This window comes from Papio anubis, chromosome 12, assembly GCF_008728515.1.
Source record: "Papio anubis isolate 15944 chromosome 12, Panubis1.0, whole genome shotgun sequence".
NCBI lineage: Eukaryota > Metazoa > Chordata > Mammalia > Primates > Cercopithecidae > Papio > Papio anubis.
This window is the reverse complement of record NC_044987.1, coordinates 72,622,001-72,649,886: the sequence shown is the minus strand read 5'-3', so window position 1 is coordinate 72,649,886 and position 27,886 is coordinate 72,622,001.

Genomic DNA, 27,886 nt, shown 5'->3' with positions numbered 1-27,886 from the left:
GTGATTAACAGGGAAATGTTTAATATAGAACCACTCCCTTTTCTGACTCACTAAGAAAATGACATAATCTTGAATATTGTACTAAAATAAAGAATTTAAAAATTGAGTTTGATATTTGGCTGCTCTATGCTTAAGCATTTTCATATGCATTTAATCTCCAGTAGAATAAAATGAGGCTCCAGATGGCTAAATTTTTTGCCTCCAATCACACACAGCTAATCAATAGGAGAGTAAGAATTAGAAACCAGCACTACCTGGTTTTACTTGCAGGTGATTTTCCATACAGCAAGGGATTGGGTCAGATCCATCTGATTACAGAAGGCAACAACTCTGTCTTCATAGGACCTCATTGCTTCCAATGAAGTCACCATAATATCCCTAGGACTACTCCTTATGCCTCCATGCACCCTAATGGGAGAGTTTTCTGTTTTATCCTTTGCTGTGTCAAAGTCTAAACATTTAGCAAAAATCCAGCCTTATCTAAAACAACTAACCAGGCTCAAAGCATAGATGAGCTAAAAGAGATAAAATACTATATCATGTGTATCTCTTGATGAGAAATAACTTTCCTAGCTTTGAAGTAAAGGAGGAATTAAATTTCTTGCTAAATTATGGACAATATTGAATTAGAAACTTGTTTAAAATGTAAAAACAATGGCATGGGATTGAAAGGAAAATATGTAACCGAAGATGATTAAGACTCAACTATATGTATGAAGAAGTAATTCAGATTTTAAGAGAAAAAACCCCAAGATCTCAATAGCTCAATGGCCAAAGGACATGAGGAAAACATTTACATAGAATAGAATACAAATACTAAACACTTATCCTAGAAAACATTTATCCTGAGTAGTAATCAAAGAATTACAGTTTAAAACAATCTTTATCATTATAATTACACATAATAATTTTACAGTTTTTGATATTTACCAACTGCTTTACATATATAAGTTCATTTAATCCCTAAAACCACCATAAGAGATAGTGCTATTTCCATTTCATAGGTGAAGAAACTGAGGCACAGAGAGGTTTAGTAACTTGCTCGACTCATAATTAGTTAGGGGAGACTTAAATTCAGACAGTCTGGCTCTTACATTCATATTACACTTGGGAAATTAGTAGAAATAAACATACCTAAAAGTAGACTATTCAGTTCTAGGAATGTTCTTGAGAGATCCAGTGCTAGTGCTTTATAAATTGCTACAAGTCTTATGCAAAGCAATATCATGATAGATAGCAAAAACCGTTAAGACTATACGTTTCATTCTAGTAAGCTCACTCACTGGACTGCAGATTGTGGGAGGAATTCAACGGAAGTAGAAATTTATAGGCAGATAGTTGTACACTGAAGTGTCATCTAGGCAAACACTGTTCAATATAAATATAATACACACCACATTTATAATTTAAAATTTTCTAGGAATCATATTTAAAAAGACAAAGTGAAATTAATTAATTTTGATAGTTGATTTAACCCAATATATCCAAATAGCACAATTTCAGCATCAATATAAACATTTACATTGTTTTTCTTATATTGCCTTAGAAATCTGGCACATATTTTATACTTACATTACTTGTCAATCCAGACTAGCTACATCTCAAGTGCTCCATAGTCGCATGTGGTTAGTGGCTGTCATATTGGATAGCCCTGATTTAGAACATCAGACGATGGGAAATGGACAATAATATCCAGTGATGTAGAGAATGATTTAGAAAAAGTATGGTATGTCAGTCTCTGGAGTTGTATCAGATCATTACCAATAGCAATAATAAAAGCCATTAAGAAATATACAAGGCTGGATGCAGTGACTCATGCCTGTAATCCCAGCACTTTGGAGGGCCAAGGTGGGTGGATCACTTGAGGTCAGAAGTTCAAGACCACCTTGGCCAACATGGCAAAACCCTGTCTCAAAAAAAAAAAAAAAGAGATATGTAAAATGTTTATGCTACATTAAGTAAAAAAAAAAATCCAAGAATACAAAATATTAAATTAGTCGATATTTAAAATGTGTTTGTATGCAGGCTGTGACTGAAAAATAATGTCCAAATATTAAAATAGTTGTTAGCATGATGAGATTTAAGGTTGATGTTTTTGTCAAATGTTCTTTTCACTTAAATAGGCATACAACATTTATTTTTATTAATGAACTTTTTAAAACATAAAACAGACAAAGAAAGGATCCTTCATATAATAACAACAATATTTCTGGATTTAATTTTAACATATTTTTCATATACTATGTGTTCTAATAAATTCCACATGCCATATATCATGTGGGTTTACTTATACTTTAGTATTCTCCTGGTAAATAATTCAGAATTTTTGAGTATTGGATTTTCTTCTGTTTATATCAATGTTCTCTAAAGAGTTGAGTTACCTAAGAAAATTATTCACAAGCCTTTGAATAACACATTATTGAGGCAATGTAATGATAGGACCATCCTTTCCTCTTTGTAATATATTTAATATACATTATTGATTGATTAGTTGATCGACTGAGACAGAGTCTCACTCTCTTGCCCAGGCTGGAATGCAGTGGTGCGATCTTGTCTGACTGCAGCCTCTGTCTCCTGGGTTCAAGTGATTCTTGTGCCTCAGCCTCCCGAGTAACTGGGACTACAGGTGCGCGCCACCACACCCAGCTAATTTTTGTATTTTTAGTAGAAACTGGGTTTTGCCATGTTGGACAGGCTGGTTAATACACATGTTTAATATTGCATTTCTTTTATTTGACCTATGAGCTATACCGAAAGCTGACCCAAAGATATCCAATTGTTTGGTGGGTTTCTAGAGATAGAAACTAATGAACAAAATCCCAACTACTTAGGAAAAACTTTGAAATTCTGATTTCAGTTTTAATTAACATATTTAACTGAGAATTAGAGAAGCAGAGACATGGATGGGTTAGATAAAGAAGGATGGGATGACCAGAGTCACAGAGTGCTGTGAACCTGAACTTGGAAAGTCAGCATCTGCAGAGAAGAGGGCATGGGATTGGGGTCAGAGAAAACAATTCTGGCCCTGCCTCTGCTACCTTAGGGAGTGCACAGTCATTCCCTATCTGTAGAACTGGAGATCATGAAATCAATCTCATAGGTAGTAAGAATTAAATAAGGTAATCTACTTCTCTAAAGATCTGTAATTCTCTGAGGTCATTAAGGGCAATCCTTTATTTTACCAATGAGGAACACAGGTCTAGAATGGCAAAAACAGGTTTGGAATCTGGATGTCTTGTTTGAATTAGGGTTCTTTGAGCACAAAGACCCAGAGCCCAGGCCTGGAATCAGGGTCCTTCTGTCACTGTGCAACTCAGTTCTGACACTGTCACAGTGTCATAACACTATAACCTTGAACAAGTCTCTTACATTCTCTCATCTTCCCTATCTGTAAGGTGGGGAAAATAATTGTGTCTAATTCAAGATTAGTTGTGGAGTTTTTAAAAGTCAAACTACACATTATGTCTGGCACATTGCAATCTCTCAGTATCTGTTATCTGTTATTGACAGTAGCCGTCCAAAGAAACCTTCTTTGGATGCTTTTGGTGTCCCCAAACCAATCCTCACAATTGTCTTTACAGTCAGCATGTATATTTTCCTCATCAATTGGTTGAATCTTTGCAGCTTAAACTCTACAGAATTATATTTTGGAACTTCATAGAAAAATAAAATAGGAAGTTGGGGAAGGGTGGCATTGGGCCACCACTAGGGGGAGTGTTGGTGAAAGTTTATCTTAGACACTCAGGCGGGCAGATTCTGCAGTGGGTAAGGATTTGGTGGAGGAAAGGAAGGAAAGAGGTGGGCGTTCAGGAAAAAGCTGGGTGGGACTCAGGAAGGCATGGAGGTGTGGTCCTGTTGGAAGAGGGCTTGCAAGAAGGATAAGAAGGCAGTGTGGCACATTGGTAATATCTCTCACTGAGCACTTGCTGTGTGCTATCTAGGCTCTGTGACTCTCATTATTAGTTTCTGTTGCTGGAAAATGGGAATGCTAATAGTTTCTCCTTTCTAAGAGTTATTGCAAGCACTTTGAGAAATACTATGTACAACATTTTTGAACAATGAGTGCTTGAAACATAAAAGTTTGTTGTTACCATTATTATTTACTACTAAATCCTTCAAAGCTCAGATGAGGAAGACCAGGGAATGTGTTCAAAACCATGGAGCTATGGAGTTAGTAACTGACAGATATCCCCTGTTGCCTGGCAAGTCAAGCAGAGTCTTCCAACCTCCTGCTGCCCACCCTCCAGCCCCATCTCTCAATCTTCCAGTGGTGTTGCCAGGGTGGACCTAGATGGGCTCAGAGCCCCCGTTCTGCCTCTTCATGGCTGCAAGACTGGAGTAAGTCACTTTGCCTTTCTGCAACTCAGAAAGCAAACTTCCAGTTTGCTCATTTGTGACGTGGGGGTCATGTTTCCTATAGGGATTTTGTAGGAATTCAATAATGTTTTCCAAGTAGAGTGCGTAGCCCACTGTTTGGCACATAATTACTCAAGGAGTATTAAGCTGTTAATGTGAAGTGAGCCCTTGGGTTCTTCCTGACCCAAGTTTCTCTAGCCCATGACGTTTCCATACTTAACCTTTATTCTGGAACAGTCTGGGACAAAAGAAACATATTGGAAACCTAGGCTTTGACAGCCTTCTCTCCCTCTTTTTATAACACACCATTTTCTTAATTCAATGCTGTATGAAGCAATATAGCTTCTAAATTCATTGATGGTGTCTGCCGGCAAGGAAATATCAGAGCACTTGGATCCAAGTGTCCCATTGCCATTCTTTGGCTTTCACTGGGTGAATGGTAACATTTTCAAATGAATAAAAATCTCCAGGCAACATTGCTCTCCTCCCCCAGAGCAGATTTATAACAGAGTAGTTGGCATTTCCACATGCTCTGCACTTGTCAGTGTCAGATTCACATACGTTCTTAGGTCTCTGTACATATATAGGCATAATTTAAATCTCCGGTGAACAAAGGCTATTTTTCTAACTTGGAGATATTCCAAAAGATCTTTGCATTTCATCTATTTTAAATGTTTGTGTGATTTAAAAGCATGGTGATGTCGAATGGTACAGGGGAGGACTGAATATTCAGCTTCCAGCAACTGATCATGTGCTATGTGTCAGGTACTTTATATCCAATATTTCACTGAACTGCACGATACATATGCATGATCCTCAGTTTGCAGAAAGGGAAACTGAGCAAGATTAGTGACTTGCTCAAAGTCACATGTAAGTCACATGAGCTGAGAGTGGTGGGAGTGCAACAAAAATCATTCTGATTCTGTATTCAATGTTCCTGACATTTTATCACAGATGCCTCTGCAGAATAACATGCATGCATTCATTCATAAACAATTTACTGAGCACTTGTAATGTACCAGGCACTATGCAAGGCTCTGGTGATCTAACAGAAGAAAAACTAAGCAACAATTCTTGCTTTCAAAGAGCTTACATTCTAGTGGGCAAATAACATGGGCCAATTCTGTAACTTGGTGAAAATTTCATCTTCATTGGATGGGATGGAGGTAGAAGAAGAAGGTGGAATGCAAGGATGGCTGGGATCATGGTCTCTGTTCCTCCCCAGATCAAGCCAGGGTAAGCATTTGGGGAAGGTCTGAGAATAATGATGAGGCATAAATCTGTGACAATTCCTGCCAGGCCTCTATTCTCATCTGCAACACAAAGGTTGCTCTCTTTGGAGGCACAGGATTTTGACAGCAAACATTGCTGCTCTAGAGCAAGTAGAGATAAAAAGTGGGCTATTGAAGAGAGCAAGGCATGAGGAAGGTGTTTTTAGGGGCAGTAAAAATAGAGAAGGGGATGAAAGTGCCAGGATGCCTACAACAGGCACTCAATAAGTGATAGTAGGCAGACTGTGACCTACTATTACTACTATTCAAAATTTGTAGTGAAATCCATGGAATATTTAAAACAACTTCCTGTTCATTTTCAAAAGCAATGTTGCTAGCTACATTCATTAAGCAACTCCTATGTGCCACTCACTGTACCATGTTTCTTGTATGCATTGTATAATTTAATTCCCAAAAAATGAAGTTGCTGCTCAGAGAAGCTAATGAATGAAGAAACTTGAGTTTCAAACCCAAATCTGTCCAACTGTAAAGCTCTTGTCCTTTTTGTTCACACCAAGCTGCTTCTGTGGCTCCTCATAAGGCTCTTAAGAGAAAGTAGAATTAATTTGTAACTTGCTCTGCATCCTACATCCTTGCAACTCATAGTATAGTCTGTGGACCAACCACATTGGCACCACCTAGGAGCTTACTAGAAATGCAGAATCTTTGGTGCCACCCCAGACCTATTGAATCATAATCTCCTTTTTAACAGGATCCCCACGCACAATAAAGTTTGGGGGTTTTTTTGTTTGTTTTTTTTTTAGAAGGAGTCTCACTCTGTCGCCCAGGTTGGAGTGCAGTGGCGCGATCTCGGCTCACTGCAAGCTCCGCCTCCCGGGTTCACGCGATTCTCCTGCCTCAGCCTCCCGAGTAGCTGGGACCACAGGCGCCCACCACCACGCCCGGCTAATTTTTGTATTTTTTAAGTAGAGACGGGGTTTCACCGTGTTAGCCAGGATGGTCTCGATCTCCTGACCTCGTGATCCACCTGTCTCGGCCTCCCAAAGTGCTGGGATTACAGGCTTGAGCCACGGCGCCCGGCTGCACAATAAAGTTTAAGAAGCAGTCTGGGCTCGGTGGCTCACGCCTGTAATCTCAGCACTTTGGGAGGCCGAGGCGGGTGGATCACTTGAGGTCAGGAGTTTGAGTTCAGCCTGGCTAACATGGTGAAACCCTGTCTCTATTAAAAATACAAAAATTAGCCAGGCGTGGTGGCACTCAGCTACTCAGGAGGCTGAGGCAGGAGAATCGCTTGAGCCCGGGAGGTAGAGGTTGCAGTGAGCTGAGATCATGCCACTGTACTCCAGTCAGGGTCAAAAAGCAAGACTCTGTCTCAAAAAAAAAAAAAAAAAAAAAAAAGCAGCACTGCTCTATATCTCTTGCCAAAAGACATGACACATACACTCCCAAAGGTGGTGAGAGATACTTCTCTCCGGCTCTAAACATTATCATTTCAGGAATTAAATTGATGGCTATTGTCAAACTTAATCAAAAAATCAAAGTTTTAAAAAACCTGTCTGGGTGCCTGTTAAATCAAATTGGAATGGAAGAATCACTGTGTGATCTCAGAAGTTAGCTAAAGTTTCGAGGATGAGTTTCTACTTTTTTTTTTTTCTTTTTCCTAACCCCTGAAACCTATGAAAGAGGATGAATTTCTATTTCAAGGATGTTTTCATAGGCTTTTTAGGAAAGGCTTGCTCATTGTTAATGAGACTTTTACCTCCTAGTGGGAATCTTGACAGCAGTTTGGGAGATGAATAAGGGATCCCTTTCTTTTCTGGTGTTAGTGTGTTGAGTACAGCCCATTAATCTGGATATAGGGCAAGGTATGATGGACTGGAACTTTTGCAACAGATTTGTCCATTGATTCTCTCTATGGTCTTGGGCAAATCATTAAAACCTCCCCATGTATCAAGTGATGCTGGCCTGGGGAAAGTCTACAACATCTGACTATTCTTATGCCATTATAATGATGATAAAAGAAACGTGTGTGTGTGTGTGTGTGTGTGTGTGTTTAAGATAGGATCTCGCTTTGTCACCCAGGCTGGAGTGCAGTGGTGTGAACATGGCTCACTGCAGCCTTGACTTTCTGGGCTCAAGCAATCCTCCCACCTCAACCTCCCAAGTAGCTGGAATACAGGCATGCACCACCATGCCCAGTTAATTTTTTGTAGAGATGGCATTTCACTGTGTTGCCCAGGCTGATCTTGAACTCCTGAGCCCAAGCGATCCACCTGCATTGACCTCCAAAGTGCTGGGATAACAGGTGTGAGCCACCACACCCAGCCAGAGAAATTTGTTTTTAAGGCAGGATATTGGTAGGTTAATATTATGGACTTCAAAAATTCATACGCATTTACTAAAATGCTTGTTAGTCCTTTCATCAACCAACAAACCAATCAATCAAACCATTAAAAAGTACTTATTGGGAAACTACCCTCTGTCTCAGAATACAAAGTGGGTAATGCTTCTGGGGCAGAAAATAGTAATTATGAATCACTTTCCACCCATTTTCAGTTCCACAAAAACTAAGTACCATGGTGAGTAGAAAGGCGCTAAGATGACAGAACCTGGGCACAGGGTATTAGGTGGGGACAGAAGGGCACTGTGGCTCTTTTCCTGTTTACCTGCTCACTCAAGGCGTGCTTCGTCTTGCCTGACATCTAGAGCAGAATCTCCAAATCTACCCCTGGAACATGAACAAGTTCAGGTGCCATGCTCCTAAGGCAGAGAAAGTAGAGGCTCAGTCTTGCCTTAGCTCTTCCTCTCTGGCTTCCACATCCAATCCCCAAGTCCTAATCTTTGTATCTCAGTAAAATCTTTTCTACCTGCCTCCACATTCCATTTGTTAGCTCAAGCCCTGTGTTTTAGGTCTTCCTGACATATAGGACAAAGGAGGTCCCTTGTTTCCCCAACAGTCTTGAATGGCAAATGAATTAACCTCTCTGAGCCTGTCTTCTCCTTGATACAATGGGGATAATATTAATGTCTGTTTCATGGGGTCGTTGTAAGGATGTAAATGAATGGAAGTTCAGAAATATGCAGCTACCTCTGTCTTTACATCTACATTTCTGCGACCTTTCCCTTTTCTTCTCTCCACACATCCTCCTTCTCTTTCACCTGACTTCTCATATCAACTTTTCAGAATCCCAACTTTGACATCACTTTTTCCTGAAAGTGTGACCCTCCCATATCTATGAGAAGTGTCTCCAGTATATCTTCCTATATGACCCCAGCTCTTTTCTGCCATGGTCCTCATCTCAATGTGGCATGCTTGACTTGAAATGTTAGTAACTAGACCAAGAGCAGTAATATTTGTTGAGTTCTTACTATGTTCCAGGGCCTATACTAGGTACTTTTCATGCACTGTCTTATTCAATCCCCACAATGACCCTAGGAGATCAGTTTTATTATTGTCATTCCCATTTTACAGATGAGGAAACAGAAAAGAATAGATTCAGTAAATTGTCCAAGATCACCCAGCTAGTAGGTTTCAGGACTGGAGTTCAAAACCAGTTCTGTCTAACTTTGGGCCTATGTTCATAATACTGGGCTAAATGTCTCTTGACCAGCACATGCCTGTCACACTCCAGAATAGGATAAAAACACATGCACACATATACAACCAATACCATGTTTTATACAAAGTGCTTAGTAAACTGATAAGTCTTTCATCTTTCCTCCTTTTCTTCTCTGGGGGTGTCTAGGGAAGAGAAGGTTTATCATTATATGGTCTGCATCATGGTTTGGGCTGGGAAACTCCTGCTGCAGTTAACTGAGCTCATTAGAAACCCACGGAAGTGAATTATAGAAACATGACTTGTGCCAGCCTACCTAGTCACATTTTAGGATCCTGAGACATATGGGCACCAGCTCATTTAGAAAGCATTTTTAACAAAAGCACACAAAAAAGATGTTCAGCATATGTTAGAGTAGGTAGGACTCATGGAATCCTAAATCAACTTGCTTTTTATAGCCATTTGGAGAGGGGCAAATTAGTGAGAGCCGGTTTTTCCTTCAGTGCACATTGAGAAGGGGCCAGACTGGGGAGCAGGCGGAGTAGCCAGTATCAGTGCTGGTGGATTGGAGGGTCCCTGACAAGCTCCCAGCCCCCACACTCTCTCCCACCCACCTGCACATTACATGCTCATTCTCTCCTAGCAGTGCCAACTCCAAGCATGCCATAAAAAAGTCTTAAAGATGATATAAGTAACACATGTTAATTAGAAGTAGGTTTAAGAAAAAAAAAATCATCCTTACTCCCACCTTCCTAAAGAAAACATTTTGGTATCTATCCTTCCAGCTTTTTTTTTTTTTTTTTTTTTTGGTTGTTGATATTTTATATACACACACACATATATACTTGTGTATATACAAGGGACCTCTTTTGTCCTCTATGTATGTATATATTCCCTTTTACCAAATTGAGATTATATCAAATGTTCTGTAATTTACTCCTTCCCCCTCCAAACTTAACACTACCATTTCAAGTCAATAAGCACACATTTACATCATCATTTTAAATCACTGTATGGTTTATTATAATTTATTTACTAATCTAGTGTTATTGGACATATGGTTGCCTAACCACTGCTTTTTGTCAACAACACCTCTAGGAACATTCTCATATATACCACTCTGAGCACCTGTCCCCGTTGCTCCTTAGGACAAATTCCCCAGGCACCCTGCCTTAAAAATAAATTATCACTCCTTAGTAGCTTGGTGTAATCACTCCTTTCTTTATGATAGTTATAAACCCCGACAAAAAGGGAGGTTTATTGGGTGTGAGGGTGGGTGGGTGTTTGAGAGAAGAATGGGACAGGAGGAAGAATGTCTCAGGGGCATAAGACATTACTAGAGGAATGTAGGACTTGGTGCCATGGGACTAATTAGCTATTCTAGGGTCAGACTGAAGGTGTTGGATTAAAAATTGAAACAAAAACCAACCAATCAACCAACCAAACAAACAAAACACAAAGCGGAGATGGGAAGCCTTCAACATTTGCTTTCCCGATTTGCGATTTCACCAACACTGGACCCTTGGCATGAAACCTTGGCATGAGCGTCTTTTTGGCCTTTTGGAAAATGTTTTAGCAATCAAGAACCACAAAAACAGTCATACTATTTGATTTAGTAATAGCACTCCTGGAAATATAACCTAAGGAACTAACACTAAAGAAAGATAAAGGTATGTGGGCAAAGATGTTTTGCTACTTAAAGTAGCAGAAACTTTTATCCTATGAAAATAGTCAACAGTTAAGAAAATTATAGTACAGCTACATGACAAAATAGCATGCAACTATCTGATCCTTACCAGCTGTGAGATCTTGGAGGAAATTACTTAACATCTCTTAACTGTTAAGTGGGGAAAAATAATCTTTATTATTGCAGGCTTTTCAGGATTAAAAAGATAGTATTTAAAAAGTGCCTAGCATAGTTGTTGGCTTATGATAAGTGTCAAATAAATATTAATAGCAGCTAAGTATACAAAGAATATTTTACAGTCATGGAAACAAATATGATAGGATGAAAAGCGACCCACAAAAGCATGCATGCACCTGTCAGCCATGGGGAAGCCTGCATCGGGAACTGGAAATATTTTTTTGCCTCACTATGGACTTACTGGATATGGATCTCCAAGACCTGGAAAATGAGTTTTGTCACAACGGCCAGAGGTGTCAGGCTCTGAGAGGCTGTCTCTACTTAAAAGAAAATTAATGAAGGCCTGACCTAGACATTAGAGTGCCAGTGTATTGACTTAGAAAGAGAAATGCAAATATCATGTGGAACAGAGATACCTGTCCCAGCACTGTAATGCTTTCTCTCCCCAGAGGCAAGAAGCAGAGGGAGCCAATGCAGAAGCAGAAGCAGAAGCCCCAGCATATGATAAAATATGAGAAGCATCAAACCCTAATGCAAGAAGCAACAGAATTGTCCACTGTTAGATAAATGCAAAAACAAAACATGGTAAAAACATACAATGGAATACTCTATACCCTTAAGAAAGAAAGGTATTCTGAAACAGGCCGCAACATAGATGAACTTCAAAAGCATTATGCTAAGAGAAATAAGTCCAGACATAAAAGGACAAATATTGTATGATTCCATTTATTTATTTATTTTGAGATGGAGTTTTGCTCTTGTTGCCTAGGCTGGAGTGCAATGGCATGATCTCAGCTCACTGCAACCTCTGCCTCCCTGGTTCACAAAATTCTCCTGCCTCGGCCTCCCACATAGCTGGAATTATAGGCATGCACCACCACGCCTGGCTAATTTGTATTTTTAGTAGAGGCGGAGTTTCACCATGTTGGTCAGGCTGGTCTGGAACTCCTAACCTCAGGTGATCTGCCTGCCTTGGCCTCCCAAAGTGTTGGGATTACAGGCGTGAGCCACTGTGCCCAGCCGTGGAGTACCTAGTAGGCAAATACATAGAGACGGAGAGTACAACAGAGGTTACGGGTGGAAGGGGAATGGGAGTGACTGTTTAAAAGGTATGGAGTTTCAGTTTGGATGATGGTAAAGTTCTGGAGGTGGATGCTGGAGATGGTTGCACAACCATGTGAATGTACTTAATTCCACTGAATTGTATGCAAAAGAAGTTATGGTGGTAAATTTTATGTGATGTATATTTTACCACCAAAAGGAAAAGAAAAAAACCTAATGAGAGAGGCAATGTGACTTGGTGATCTTCAGAGGGCATGAGCTCTTAGGTTCATGTCCTCGCTCTGCCCGTTACTAGCCACATGTCCTGGGGCAAATCCCTTGCATTCTCTGTTACTCATCTGCAAAATGGAGGCCATAGTGGCATCTACTTTCTGGAGTCATCATGAGGATTAAAATGAGTAGATCTAGGTAAAGTACTTTAGTTTTACAGCAATGCTGAACAAATAGTGAATCTTACATAATCCTGGGAAAATTTTTTTAAAGTGACATTCTTGGTTTCTCTTGAGAGAGCATTATGATGGGGACAGAAATACTCAAAGTCAGCGGGACTGACACATTATCTTTGTGCGGGAAGATCTATTGGGAAGGGTAAGGTTGCTTGGCAAACATGGAACCAGAACAAAACAATTAGAGAAATTGTGTATCTAATAGTATGCAGTGAAGACAGCCTGATTTTATCATAGGGATTGTCTTGCCAGCAGGAGTGGAAACACTCAAAACCCATTGACTAAAGCTCTGTGTCTCCCTGGGACTGCACTGGGCAGGGCGGCCAAGGCTTGCTTTTGTGACTTTTCTTTGCCAGCACATCCAAAGCTGGCCAATCCCTCTCCAAAGCATTCCAACATCCCATCTCCTTTGGGTGAACTGCCTCAATCTGCCCCATTCTAACATGTGTTGCCTTTACTATTTAGTTCCCTGACACTTCTATTTTTTTGGAAGGAAATATGGAAAAATGACAGCAGCCTGATTTATTGGTGGTTGCAGAACTGTGGGTGAAATATTTTCAGTTCTGTTACTGGAGCTATGATGGCTGTAAAATTTTAAAAACAGATTTTAAACAATCATGGTTGCCCAGTGTTTTTGCATTTGTAAGCTCTTTTCTGTTGGATGGGTCTGATTGTTCAGAGCACAGCAGGCAGCAGGAATAATGAGATATGAAAGGGATGCTAGATCATGCTCCTGGGCCCCATATTCATTCCAGCCTGTTACCCATCTCCCGATTGTCTTCAAACCCTAAGTGAGCCTAATGAGGGGCTTGATGTGGTGTCTGAATTTATGATGAACCCCATTCATTTGCTTTTACACTCCAGTAAACAGCTGTTGAGCTTCTTCCTCTAAGTGGTTTATTCTTAGCCTTATGTGGCTTAAAGTAACTTTAGAAACAGCAATGCTGTGTACACATATGTGCCTGCATGTTAACACCCCTCAGGTCAAGATCTGCCACTGCTGCCTTAGGATTTGATCACAGGTATGGACCCACCTGAATGGATGGGTACATGCCTCAAACGAGTGCCTTTAAATCTTACCTCACTCTAAAGAGGGGCTGGATCTCCCTGGACAGTGTTGGAGTCCGAGCTGATCTCTACTTCTTGTACTTGACTGGTAAGAGGAGAAGGAAACAGGGAAGGCTGGTCTCCCTGGAGCATGGGGTAACAGATGTGGGCAGTCTGCTAGTCACATTCCTCAAACTGTACTGATCCAGGGTTCATGGGCCAATCTTCTATCTGTGTCTCTGTGTCTGAAGACTTTGTCTCAGAACTGCTGCAAGCTGGAAGTGCCAGGGGAGTTAACACTCCTGGGAGCAGCCTTCAACCAATGATTCTTGCTAATTGGGGCAAAAATATTCCAGTCCCTTCACCCCTTGAGTGGGATAATTGTGACTCATGTGTTTTATACTGTTTCCCAGATTTTTGCCATGAAATTCAGCTCCAGTTGCCCACTGCCATAGTAGGCTCACTCCACACCCCTGCCTGGCTCCTTCTCTTTGCTCTGTCACTTTCATTCTCCTCCAGTACTGGTCCCTGAACCTCCCAAATACACTTCCTGCACTACAACCCCTGTATCAAGGCCTGCTTCTGGGAGAACCCACATGAAAACACATGATATAGAGAAAATAGCACAAGGTTTCAGACTAGAAGACACCAGTTTTATCCTAGCACTGTCACTTATGTGTCAATGACTTTGGGTAACTGACTTTAATCTCTCTGAGTTCTAGTTCCCTTAACTATAAGAAGTCAGAGCATAATAAAATCTACCCCATTCATTGGGCCATTCGCAAAGCCTGAGTAAGAATATGTAAGAGGAGAAACTGAATAGGATAAAGTTCTTTAGAGATGTTCATTATGTGGTTACGTGTGGCTCTGCCATCTCCCCTACTGTCTGCAGAATCTAGCCCCGCCCGCAGATATTCCTCTACACCATTCTTATTCTGATTCACGCTAATAACCTGTGTACATCTCAGGTGAATTAACATTATGAAAACTTCAGCTTTTGAGCACTTTATGGCTAATTCTTTATTTATAATTCTTTTTACCTCTGTTAATTACTATTAACATTTTCAAACTAAAGAAGAATTGAAAGAATAGGCCACTAAACCCTTGATTTGGATTCAACAACTTTAAACGGTTTGCCATATTTGCATTATCTGTTGGTCTACGTTGCTACACTGTTTGAAATTAATTTCTAGATGCCATGATGCTTCACCCTTAAGTACTTCAGTATACAGCTCCCAATCTCGCACATGCGCAATTCCCTTCATACACCTAAGAAAATGAACTTGAATTTCATAATATCATCTAACATTCTACCTATTATATTCAAAGGTTCTACTTCTGCCAAGAATGTATTTTATAGCTCATTTATTGTTTAGCTAGGATCCACTCTAGGTTTACTGCAGAATGTCTGCTTAGAAACAATCATTCTGTCTCTGACTTCTGACTGTGTGTGTGCATGTGTGCGTGTGTGTGCACATACCTGAAGTATGTGTTAGAGATGTTCCCTGTGCATTCTTTCTCACTGAAACCAGATCAGCATTGTGGCTTTCTGGTCCTTGGGTGACAATGGGACAATCTGAGCCTTGTCTAGACGTGTGATCTTGGCTGGGCTGGTGGCCTCCACCAGCAGCAGAGGGTTCTAAGTGGGCGGTGACTGGCAAGTCTGCCTGGCTGTCTGTGCATGTCAGGGCTGCACCAACCACGTCTGTGGCTTCCTTCAGTGGTCACCTGCCAGATGCTTACACAGAAGTGCTGCCAGCAACGTCAGCTGTCAGTTGAGGAAGAAGGCAACCTGCCCACTGATTTAATGAGAGATGGATTTTTTTCCTTTTGGGGAAAAAAAATAAAACTATTTGGCAGGTAGAATGCCTGTTTAGACAAGTCAGTAAATGCTCTTATTCTAAATGGATGAATGTTCCTATGTCCCTCCCTGTCTTCACAAAGATGTTGAAAAAATAGAGACAGAGGTTGATGGAGTGTGTTTAGAGAGCAAGAAGCACATGATTTGCAATAATAGTAATACATAGAGTCCCCAATAAATATGTACTGAGTAAATACATGAATAATACAAGCAAGCATTTATAGGTCTACTATGTGCTATCATCTCGTTTATTCTTCATAGCAACATTGTGATATAAGTGTTATCTCCATTTTATATATTAGAACCTGGGATTACTAACTGACTCAAGACCACACAGCTAGTAAGTAACAGAGCCATGATTTGAACGCAGCTGTCAGATTGCAACAACTGTGTTCTTTAACCGGAGTCCTAAGCAGTCAGTGCTATGCTCAGTCTGTACATTAAGCATCTCCAACCACAGACACTGCTACCACTTCTTGGTTAACATGCAGTACAGTGCATGGTACATTACAGTTGTTCAGGTAACGTTTATTGAATAAATGTGTAACCCAAGATAGGCATACAAAAGGTGACTATCAGATTCTCAGGACTCCCATTAATTTCCCAATGATCATATGCCTCCACCTGATTTCTCTCTCTCTTTTTTTTTAATCTTCCATGTCATTGTCTCTGTATGTTCTCCCACTAGCCCCAATTCTTCCCCCGAAAACCCTCTCCAGCCAGCCCAAAGCAGCCTTCTTTTATGTTGCTATTTCCTACAAAAATGTAACGAGTCCCAAATGCACTAGGTACTGGCATTTCTAGGTGTTTTCTTTCCCAACAAGTCGTTCGTAGAGAAATGCCTTCCTGCAGAAATTAGAAGGGGAGGTGCTCTGCAGCTTCTAGAGACTGTGCTCTTTGGTTGTCTATTCTCCCAACAGGTACCTTTAGAGACTTACCAGAATAAAACAAAAGGTGCTGACATCTCAGATCTGGAAAGTCTACCTTAAAAACCAAATTTCTCCAAGGGAGCCAATCAGGACACAAACTCTGCTTCATACTTTAGACCCTATGAATTCTGCTTTGCCAGTGAGTGAAGGACCAAAATAAAACAAAATCTGAGGGACCCTAAGAGTCACCAGCACATTCTCATTCCCTTTGGAGGTGAGAGGCGGCTCTGAGTGTCACATTCTTTTAGTTTGGTGAATCATAAGTTGTTTGGGACCTCCTGAATTCCCCATTTCCAATCTTTATCTCTTTCTACTCCAATTCAAGCTGGCACATAAGGGACCAAAGGGTGCTTGGTGCATAGGCAGGTTGGTGGATACGTACCTAGGGCTGCATGTGGGAGGTGACACTAAGGCCTCAAGGGTAGGCTTAGCACTAGCCTAGGAATGCAGAGGGGAAAATGACAGGATGGAGAGATATTACCCTGTGTTCAGAGGCTTGGCCTTCACATTCCTGGGGCTTATGGGCTGTTGGACAAAAGATCAGGCAATCCCAGCAACAGGGGATGGTGCTCTGCTGTGACAAGGAGGCCAAGTGCCATAGAAGAGCTCCAGGAGAGTGACATCTAAACTGGCAGAGGAAGGATGAATAGGCATTAATCACACCAAGCCAGAAGACTGGAGAAGAGGGGAAGGATGGCCCATGGGAGAGGAAGCATGATGGAGAAAGAAGAGGGGCATGGAGGGAGCCGAAAGAAGTGGTGGGAACATAGATTGTGAGGCAGTAAGGGCCATATGATGAAGTTAGAGCAGGAGAGCAGGACCTCAAATATGAATGGCCCTGTGGGCCTGAGGCTGGAGGTTTGGAGGACTGTTGGAGGTGATAGGGAGGGAGGGATGTAGAGCAGCTGAGTTCTGAGAGCTGTTTCGCTGCCCTCTCCCTTGTCCTCCACTAGGCTGAACATCTCCATCTAGATTTCCACAATTATTGTATCCCACATGGTCAAAGTTAACTTAAATCCTCCCTACCAAAGCTTTCTTTTTCTTTACTATTTCAATTCATGACAGCACCATATAGTCACTCAAAGTAGAAACCTTATATCGCAAATGACAAACAGATTTACATTTGGCTATCAACTCCAATTACTATGTAATAGTGGCCTGATGCACTGTGTTGAGGAGGATTCCAAGGCCAAGTCATGCCTCAGAGGGAAGGAGTACAGGGTAACGAGCCTTGCAATGGGCTGGGGAAGGAGGCTGGGGACACGAGGGCCGTATGTTTGTTAGCCGAGCCTTAGAGTTACCTAGACTTTTTTCTTTTTCCTTTCACATGCAGTAGATCCCAGAGTCCATTTCTCTCATTCTGACTCCTTTCTCTCCATTTCTACTCTCCTTCTCAGTTCTGGTCTTTTTATCTTTCAGTCGATCTCTATCACCAGGTTCCTAAGTGGGCTCCCCGCCTTAGGGCTCTTTCAGCTCTAATCTATCTTGCCCCTGGCCACAGGGCATGGCAATTTCTCCAAGCATAGTCTCACATTGCTGAAAATGCCCAGTGTTCCTGAAATTACTTTCAGTTCCCAATAGGCCATGCTTCTCCAGGCCCCCCAACCCCAGCTTTTTACCCTATGCTGTTTCTCCTCTCTAGTATACCCTTCTTCACAGTCCTGGCTCCACAGCCTCATCCTATAATGTGCTGATATGGCATAGCCTATTCTGGAAGCTTTTTCTGCCTGGCAAACTCCCCTCCTTCACCTTCCCAAAGCAGTGTGAGCGGCTTCTTCTTCCATGTGCTTCTGTAGCATTTTGTAGATTAAACTATTACTTGTTACTTCACTGCATTTGCACTTATGTGACTATAGAGTCACTCAAAGTAGAAACCTTATATCACAGATGACAAATAGATTTACATTTGACTATCAACTCCAATTACTATGTAATAGTGGCCTGATGCACTGTGTTGAGGAGGATTCCAAGGCCAAGTCATGCCTCAGAGGGAAGGAGTACAGGGTAATGAGCCTTGCAATGGGCAGGGGAAGGAGGCTGGGGACACGAGGGCCGTAGGTTTGTTAGCCGAACCTTTGGTGGTTCACTCATTTATTCATTTGACAGATATTTATTGAGCAGCTTCTATACACCCGGGGCTGCAGATAGAGTGATAAACTAAACAAAATCCCTGATCTCAGGAAGGTTACATCCTCGTATGTGTGTGTACATACAATATGAAAATAAACAAATACATAATTTAATATCAGATGAAAAAGAAAACAAAGGTTGAGAGATAGTGGGGTGCTGTTTTAACTAGGGTGAACATGAAAAATATTTTTAATCGAGTGACATTTGAGCAGAGATTTGAATGAAGTGTCAGTAAGCCAAACTGACATTTGGGGAAGAGAGTTGCAGGCAGAGGCAATGGTGTGCAAATGTCCTGAGGCACTTATGAGGGATGTATGAGGAATAGCAGGAAGCAACTCTGGAAATGACTGAGTGAGAGGGAATGTGTCAGAGCTGAGGTCAGAGAAGGAGCAGAGATGGGACATAGCACGTTGGTCCTTTGGAACATAAAGGTGTTTGGAATTTAACCTTTGTAAGCAGGAAAGCATTTGATGCATTTTGAGCAGAGGAATGAAATAATCTGCTTCATCCTTGAAAAGGTTTGGGCTGGCTTCTGTAGTGTTGAGAATACATTACGGGGACAAGGGCAGAAGTAATACTCAAGGCTGAGACGATAGTGTGGACCAGGGTGGTAGTGGTGGTGGTAGTGAGGAGAGAATAAATTTGCAATATATTTTCAAGATAGAGCCAATAGGATCTCCTGACAGATTAGATGTGGAGAGAAAGAGAGAATCAGTCAATCAAGGGGACTGCAAGAAACTGCATCTTAATGATTCAGTCTCATGTCAGTATCTCCTTGTAGACCAATAATTCTTAGCCTACTGCTTCCCAATCCCATTTGTCTTATACTCTGGATGTCTTTGAGAATCTGATAAGAGCTATGAAATTTTCTCCCTGAAAAAATTCACTGTCTGTATATATATACAGATGGGGTGTGTGTGTGTGTGTGTGCGTGTGCATGCATATGTGTGTGTGGGCATGTATATACACACAAAATTTTGTCTATAATTTCAGGAGTCACAGACCCTCTGAATCCTATTCACAAATCCTGGGATCAATGTCCCTGCCCCAACCCTTGAGCTCCTTGAGAGCCAGCCATGCCATATTCATCTTCATTTCCTTGCAGAGTAACCTGAACACAGTCGCTGCTCAGTAAATGTACTGAAATGAATGAGTGTAAAACAGCTGCTTCTTTATTTTAACTCTTGATTCGTCCTGGCAAAAAAGAAGCATGTCCCATTTACACCCTGACTAGTAACTGGGGCTATCATTGCAATGCAGTAACAAGCAAACCAAGCCAATAAACAAAAGCTGGAGAAGGGGGAGCAGGAAAAATGAGGCAAGAGAATTAAGGCAGAAAAGCATTTTTAAAAACCTGTTCAGTTCAAAATGCATTGGCAGAAATATACAGGGAGAAAAACATGTGAGTAAAAATGTAATTTTACTGGTAACATTGGGACATTTTCCACCTCAGCTGCAGGCAGAGAGAGTGGCTTGTTTTGAGGTTCCAGGGTCTTGGTTTGCAACCAAGTGCCTAGGGAAGATACTCAGAAGGAGTGGAAGTGAGAGCTTCATTCTAAGCATCCCAAACTCAGAGGAGCATCCTTAGTTCAGAGCCTTCCTGGGATGGGGGTGGGAGTATTAGAGAAAGACCTGATGGAAAGGTCTGATAGAACCGAGGACCAAAGCACAAGCATGTCATCTAAACCCCAAAGCAGTGCAGTTTGAAATGATCACGCTGGCTCTTGGGAGCCTGAAAATTAACCTGGTTGTTAGGACAAATTGATCATACAAGCAAGTGGCTTTCTAGAGGGTGCCAAGAGGATATTGTCTAGATGAAGGACTTTCTCCTTGTGAATTTAACAGAAGAATTTAACTTATTTAGAAGTTGAAGAAATCCAGGAGGAAGTCTCCATCTCCTTTTAACTCCTTTTAACAATGGAGTTAGAAACCATAAAAATAAAGTAAACTAAAAGCAACCCTGAATAGCACGAATTTAGTTGGTTGTAATAGACTCTGCTGATTTTATACAGTTAATGATTCAAATTGAGCAGGTATTTATTAAGTCTGACCCTGCCCTGTGTCATATTTGCTTTAACTCAGATAGTGACCCGCTAAGTTGGTATTATTCCTCTTCTCCTTTCAGGTGAAGGATCTAGTGCTTGGAGAAGTGTACACTGCTATAAAGCAATAGTGAGAACCAGGCCCAGACAGGGCTGACTCCAAGTCCCTACTCTGTCATTCACTAGGCTGCCTTTTTCATTGTCTACATGCTCATCCAAAAGAAAAACAATTAGCACTCTTGTTCTGTGAGTCAGAGGGGAGGCTGGAAAAGGCTGTCTGCTCACCCTTCCTTCCAGGTTACACATCGCAGGGAAGAATGCTATGTATGGGAGGCCTGGCCCTGGGGGAGAGCCAGGCCTGGGCAGGCAGTTACCAGGGAACTGGGCTCCATTGTCCTGGGTTCTGTTGCTGGTGTCTCTTTGCATCTTGTTTCACAGCTCCTGCTTGAGAAGCCAGCTTGGAATGTGTTCCAAGCTGAAATTTCAGGAGAAAAAAAATGTTCCCTGTCTTTCTGGGACAAGGTGGCTGGCCAGGTGGAGATATATAGCAATCAGGACTGATTAGGTTCAGATCTTGTTCATTTTCCTACGTATGCCCAGGAGCCTGGGGGTTGGTTATCATTTTGGTCTTTGTTTTCAGGAAGTTTTGTTTTGTCTCAAAGTGTGAAAAGGCCATGGACTCTCTTATGATCTGCAGCAAATAGCAAGACAAGGTAGCAGGGGCACTTGGGAGAGAAGGCAGCCTGTGTCTCTAATGTGTCTCTTCCGAGCTTCTTATGGTAGAGAGAGCAGAACTCTCAGTCAGGGAAAAAAGTCTTAAGAGGCTCTTAATAGGAAATATGCTGCCACTTGTTATCTACCCAATGGCTCCTAATCCTCTTTTGTGAGCTGAAATCCCCTTGAATTGGATTATAACATTCCTCTTGGTAGAAGGCACTTCGCTTGAAAATGCAAAGCCCTTGATAGTGAAAGAAAAACAAACACTAATTTGAATTTTTTTTGCCTTAGGAAACAAGATATGGGTAGAAGCCTTGAAGGAGCCCTGCTCCTGCCTTTTGAACCCTCAGTTGCCCGATGTGCAGCATGCGCTGAGGTCTCAAGACAGAAGGCATCCCCCTCTCTGCCAGCTTCAAGTCAATTGACATTTGCATGAGTCATGCTTACTTTCACTTCCTAAAAAAAATATTTTAGGGGGGGCGCGCCCAAGATGGCCGAATAGGAACAACTCCAGCCTCCAGCTCCCAGCATGAGTGACACAAAAGACAGGTGATTTCTGCATTTTCAACTAAGGTACTGGGTTCATCTCACTGCGGAATGCCAGACAATCGGTGCTGGTCAGCTGGTGCAGCCTGAGCAGTGAGAGTTGAAGTAGGGCGAGGCATCACCTCACCTGGGAAGCACAAGGGGGAAGGGAATCCCTTTTCCTAGCCAAGGGAAACTGAGACACACAACACCTGGAAAATCAGGTAACTCCCACCCTAATACTGCGCTTTACCAAGGGTCTTAGCAAATGGCACACCAGGAGATTATATCCCACACCTGGCCCAGAGGGTCCCACACCCACGGAGCCTCTCTCATTGCTAGCACAGCAGTCTAAGATCTAACTGCAAAGTGGCAGCCAGGGGCGCCTGCCATTGCTGAGGCTTAAGTGGGTAAGCAAAGCCACCGGGAAGCTCAAATTGGGTGGAGCCCACCACAGCTCGAGGAGGCTGGCCTGCCTCTGTAGACTCCTCCTCTGGGGACAGGGTATAGCTAAACAAAAAGCAGCAGAAACCTCGGCAGAGGTAAATACCCCTGTCTGATAACTTTGAAGAGAGCAGTGGATCTCCCAGCACAGAGGTTGAGATCTGAGAATGGACAGACTGCCTGCTCAAATGGGTCCCTGACCCCTGAGTAGCCTAACTGGGAGACATCCCCCACTACGTGCAGACCGACACCTCACACCTCATATGGCGGGGTACAACCCTGAGATGAAGCTTCCAGAGCAAGAATCAGACAACAACACTCGCTGTGCAGCAATATTCTATCTTCTGCAGCCTCCGCAACTGATATCCCAGCAAATAGGGTCTGGAGTGGACCTCAAGCAAACTCCAACAGACCTAAAGCTGAGGGTCCTGACTGTTAGAAGGAAAACTAACAAACAGAAAGGGCACCCACACCAATACCCCATCAGTACGTCACCATCATCAAAGACCAAAGGCAGATAAAAACACAAAGATGGGGAAAAAGCAGTGCAGAAAAGCTGGAAGTTCAAAAAATCAGAGCGCATCTCCCCCTCCAAAGGAACGCAGCTCATCGCAAGTGACAGAACAAAGCTGGACAGCGAATGACTTTGACAAGTTGAGAGAAGAAGGCTTCAGACAAAGCTGGACAGAGAATGACTTTGACAAGTTGAGAGAAGAAGGCTTCAGTTGATCAAACTTCTCAGAGTTAAAGGAGAAGCTATGTAACCAATGCAAAGAAACTAAAAACCTTGAAAAAAGAATGGATGAATGGATAACTAGAATAATCAATGCAGAGAAGACCTTAAAAGAACTGATAGAAATGAAAACCATAAGACGAGAAATACATGACAAATGCACAAGCTTCAGTAACTGACTTGATCAACTGGAAGAAAGAGTATCAGTGATTGAAGATCAAATGAATGAAATGAAGCGAGAAGAGAAGTGTGGAGAAAAAAGAGTAAAAAGAAATGAACAAAGCCTCCAAGAAGTATGGGATTATGTGAAAAGACCAAATCTACGTCTGATTGGTGTGCCTGAAAGTGATGGGGAGAATGGAACCAAGTTGGAAAACACTCTTCAGGATATCATCCAGGAGAACTTCCCCAACCTAGTAAGGCAGGCCAACATCCAAATTCAGGAAATACAGAGAACACCACAAAGATACTCCTTGAGAAGAGCAACTCCAAGACACATAATTGTCAGATTCACCAAAGTTGAAATGAAGGAAAAAATGTTAAGGGCAGCCAGAGAGAAAGGTCCGGTTACACACAAAGGGAAGCCCATCAGACTTACAGCAAATCTCTCGGCAGAAACTCTACAAGCCAGAAGAGTGTGGAGGCCAATATTCAACATTCTTAAATAAAAGAATTTTCAACCCAGAATTTCATATCCAGCCAAACTAAGTTTCATAAGTGAAGGAGAAATAAAATCCTTTACAGACAAGCAAATGCTTAGAGATTTTGTCATCACCAGGCCTGCCCTATAAGAGATCCTGAAGGAAGCACTAAACATGGAAAGGAACAACAGGTACCAGCCATTGCAAAAACATGTCAAAATGTAAAGTCCATCGATGCTAGGAAGAAACTGCATCAACTAGTGAGCAAAATGACCAGCTAATATCATAATGACAGGATCAAGTTCACACATAACAATATTAACCTTCAATATAAATGGACTAAATGGTCCAATTAAAAGACACAGACTGGCAAATCGGATAAAGAGTCAAGACCCATCAGTTTGCTGTATTCAGGAGAACCATCTCACATGCAGAGACACACATAGGCTCAAAATAAAGGGATGGAGGAAGATCTACCAAGCAAATGGAAAACAAAAAAAAAGCAGGGGTTGCAATCCTAGTCTCTGATGAAACGGACTTTAAACCATCAAAGATCAAAAGAGACAAAGAAGGCCATTACATAATGGTAAAGGGATCAATTCATCAGGAAGAGCTAACTATCCTAAATATATATGCACCCCATACAGGAGCACCCAGATTCATAAAGCAAGTCCTTAGAGACTTACAAAGAGACTTATACTCCCATACAATAATAATGGGAGACTTTAACACCCCACTGTCAACATTAGACAGATCAACAAGACAGAAAGTTAATAAGGATATCCAGGACTTGAATTCAACTCTGCACCAAGCGGACCTAATAGACATCTACAGGACTCTCCACCCCAAATCAACAGAATATACATTCTTCTCAGCACCACATCGCACTGATTCCAAAATTGACCACATAGTTGGAAGTAAAGCACACCTCAGCAAATGTAAAAGAACAGAAATTATAACAAACTGTCTCTCAGACCACAGTGCCATTAAACTAGAACTCAGGACTAAGAAACTCTATCAAAATCACTCAACTACATGGAAACTGAACAACCTGCTCCTGAATGACTACTGGGTACATAATGAAATGAAGGCAGAAATAAAGATGTTCTTTGAAACCAATGAGAACAAAGATACAACATACCAGAATCTCTGGGACACATTTAAAGCAGTGTGTAGAGGGAAATTTATAGCACTAAATGCTCACAAGAGAAAGCAGGAAAGATCTAAAATTGACACCTTAACATCACAATTAAAAGAACTAGAGAAGCAAGAGCAAACACATTCAAAAGCTAGCAGAAGGCAAGAAATAACTAAGATCAGAGCAGAACTGAAGGAGATAGACACACAAAAAACCCTTCAAAAAATCAATGAATCCAGGAGCTGGTTTTTTGAAAAGATCAACAAAATTGATAGACCGCTAGCAAGACTAATAAAGAAGAAAAGAGAGAAGAATCAAATAGATGCAATAAAAAATGATAAAGGGGATATCACCACGGACCCCACAGAAACACAAACTACCATCAGAGAATACTATAAACATCTCTACACAAATAAACTAGAAAACCTAGAAGAAATGGATAATTTCCTGAACACTCTTCCCAAGACTAAACCAGGAAGAAGTTGAATTCCTGAATAGACCAATAGCAGGCTCTGAAATTGAGGCAATAATTAATAGCCTACCAACCAAAAAAAGTCCAGGACAGCTGAATTCTACCAGAGGTACAAGGAGGAGTTGGTACCATTCCTTCTGAAACTATTCCAATCAATAGAAAAAGAGGGAATCCTCCCTAACTCATTTTATGAGGCCAATATCATCCTCATACCAAAGTCTGACAGAGACACAACAAATAAAGAGAATTTTAGACCAATATCCCTGGTGAACATAGGTGCAAAAATCCTCAACAAAATACTGGCAATCCGAATCCAGCAGCACATCAAAAAGCTTATCCGCCGTGATCAAGTGGGCTTCATCCCTGGGATGCAAGGCTGGTTCAACAGATGCAAATCAATAAACGTAATCCAGCATATAAACAGAACCAAAGACGAAAACCACATGATTATCTCAATAGATGCAGAAAAGACCTTCAACAAAATTCAACAGCCCTTCATGCTAAAAACTCTTAATAAATTCGGTATTCATGGAACGTATCTCAAAATAATAAGAGCTATTTATGACAAACCCACAGCCAATATCATACTGAATAGGCAAAAACTGGAAGCATTCCCTTTGAAAACTGGCACAAGACAGGGATGCCCTCTCTCACCACTCCTATTCAACATAGTGTTGGAAGTTCTGGCTAGGGCAATTAGGCAAGAGAAAGAAATAAAGGGTATTCAGTTAGGAAAAGAAGAAGTTAAATTGTCCCTGTTTGCAGATGACATGATTGTATATTTAGAAAATCCCATTGTCTCAGTCCAAAATCTCCTTAAGCTGATAAGCAACTTCAGCAAAGTCAGGATACAAAATCAATGTGCAAAAATCACAAGCATTCTTATACACCAGTAACAGACAAACAGAATGAACTTCCATTCACAATTGCTTCAAAGAGAATAAAATACCTAGGAATCCAACTTACAAGGGATGTAAAGGACCTCTTCAAGGAGAACTGCAAACCACTGCTCAGTGAAATGAAAGAGGACACAAACAAATGGAAGAACATACCATGCTCATGGATAGGAAGAATCAATATTGTGAAAATGGCCATACTGCCCAAGGTAATTTATAGATTCAATGCCATTGCCATGAAGCTACCAATGACTTTCTTCACAGAATTGGAAAAAACTGCTTTAAAGTTCATATGGAAACAAAAAAGAGCCTGCATTGCCAAGACAATCCTAAGCCAAAAGAACAAAGCTGGAGGCATCATGCTACCTGACTTCAAACTATACTACAAGGCTACAGTAACCAAAACAGCATGGTACTGGTACCAAACAGAGACATAGACCAATGGAACAGAACAGAGCCCTCAGAAATAATACCACACATCTACAGCCATCTGATCTTTGACAAACCTGAGAAAAACAAGAAATGGGGAAAGGATTCCCTATTTAATAAATAGTGCTGGGAAAATTGGCTAGCCGTAAGTAGAAAGCTGAAACTGGATCCTTTTCTTACTCCTTATACGAAAATTAATTCAAGATGGATTAGAGACTGAAATGTTAGACCTAAAACCATAAAAACCCTAGAAGAAAACCTAGGTAATACCATTCAGGACATAGGCATGGGCAAGGAATTCATGTCTAAAACACCAAAATTGGCAACAAAAGCCAAAATTGACAAATTGGATCTAATTAAACTAAAGAGCTTCTGCACAGCAAAAGAAACTACCATCAGAGTGAACAGGCAACCTACAGAATGGGAGAAAATTTTTGCAATCTACTCATCTGGCAAAGGACTAATATCCAGAACCTATAAAGAACTCAATCAAATTTACAAGAAGAAAAGCAAACAACTCCATCAAAAAGTGGGCAAAGGATATGAACAGACACTTCTCAAAAGAAGACATTCATACAGCCAACAGACACATGAAAAAATGCTCATCATCACTCGCCATCAGAGAAATGCAAATCAAAACCACAATGAGATACCATCTCACACCAGTTAGAATGGCAATCATTAAAAAGTCAGGAAACAACAGGTGCTGGAGAGGATGTGGAGAAATAGGAACACTTTTACACTGTTGGTGGGACTGTAAACTAGTTCAACCATTATGGAAAACAGTGTGGCGATTCCTCAAGGATCTAGAACTAGAAATACCATTCAACTCAGCCATCCCATTACTGGGGATATACCCAAAGGATTATAAATCATGCTGCTATAAAGACACATGCACACGTATGTTTATTGCGGCACTATTCACAATAGCAAAGACTTGGAATCTACCCAAATGTCCATCAGTCACAGAGTGGATTAAGAAAATGTGGCACATATACACCATGGAATACTATGCAGCCATAAAAAAAGGATGAGTTTGTGTCCTTTGTAGGGACATGGATGAAGCTGGAAACCATCATTCTCAGCAAACTATCGCAAGAACAGAAAACCAAATACCGCATGTTCTCACTCATAGGTGGGAATTGAACAATGAGATCACTTGGACACAGGAAGGGGAATATCACACACTTGGTCCTATTGGCGGGAGGTGGAGGGGGGAAGGATAGCATTAGGAGATACCTAATGTAAAAGATGAGTTAATGGGTGCAGCACATCAACATGGCACATGTATACATATGTAACAAACCTGCACGTTGTGCACATGTACCCTAGAACTTAAAGTATAATAAAAAAATAAAAATAAAT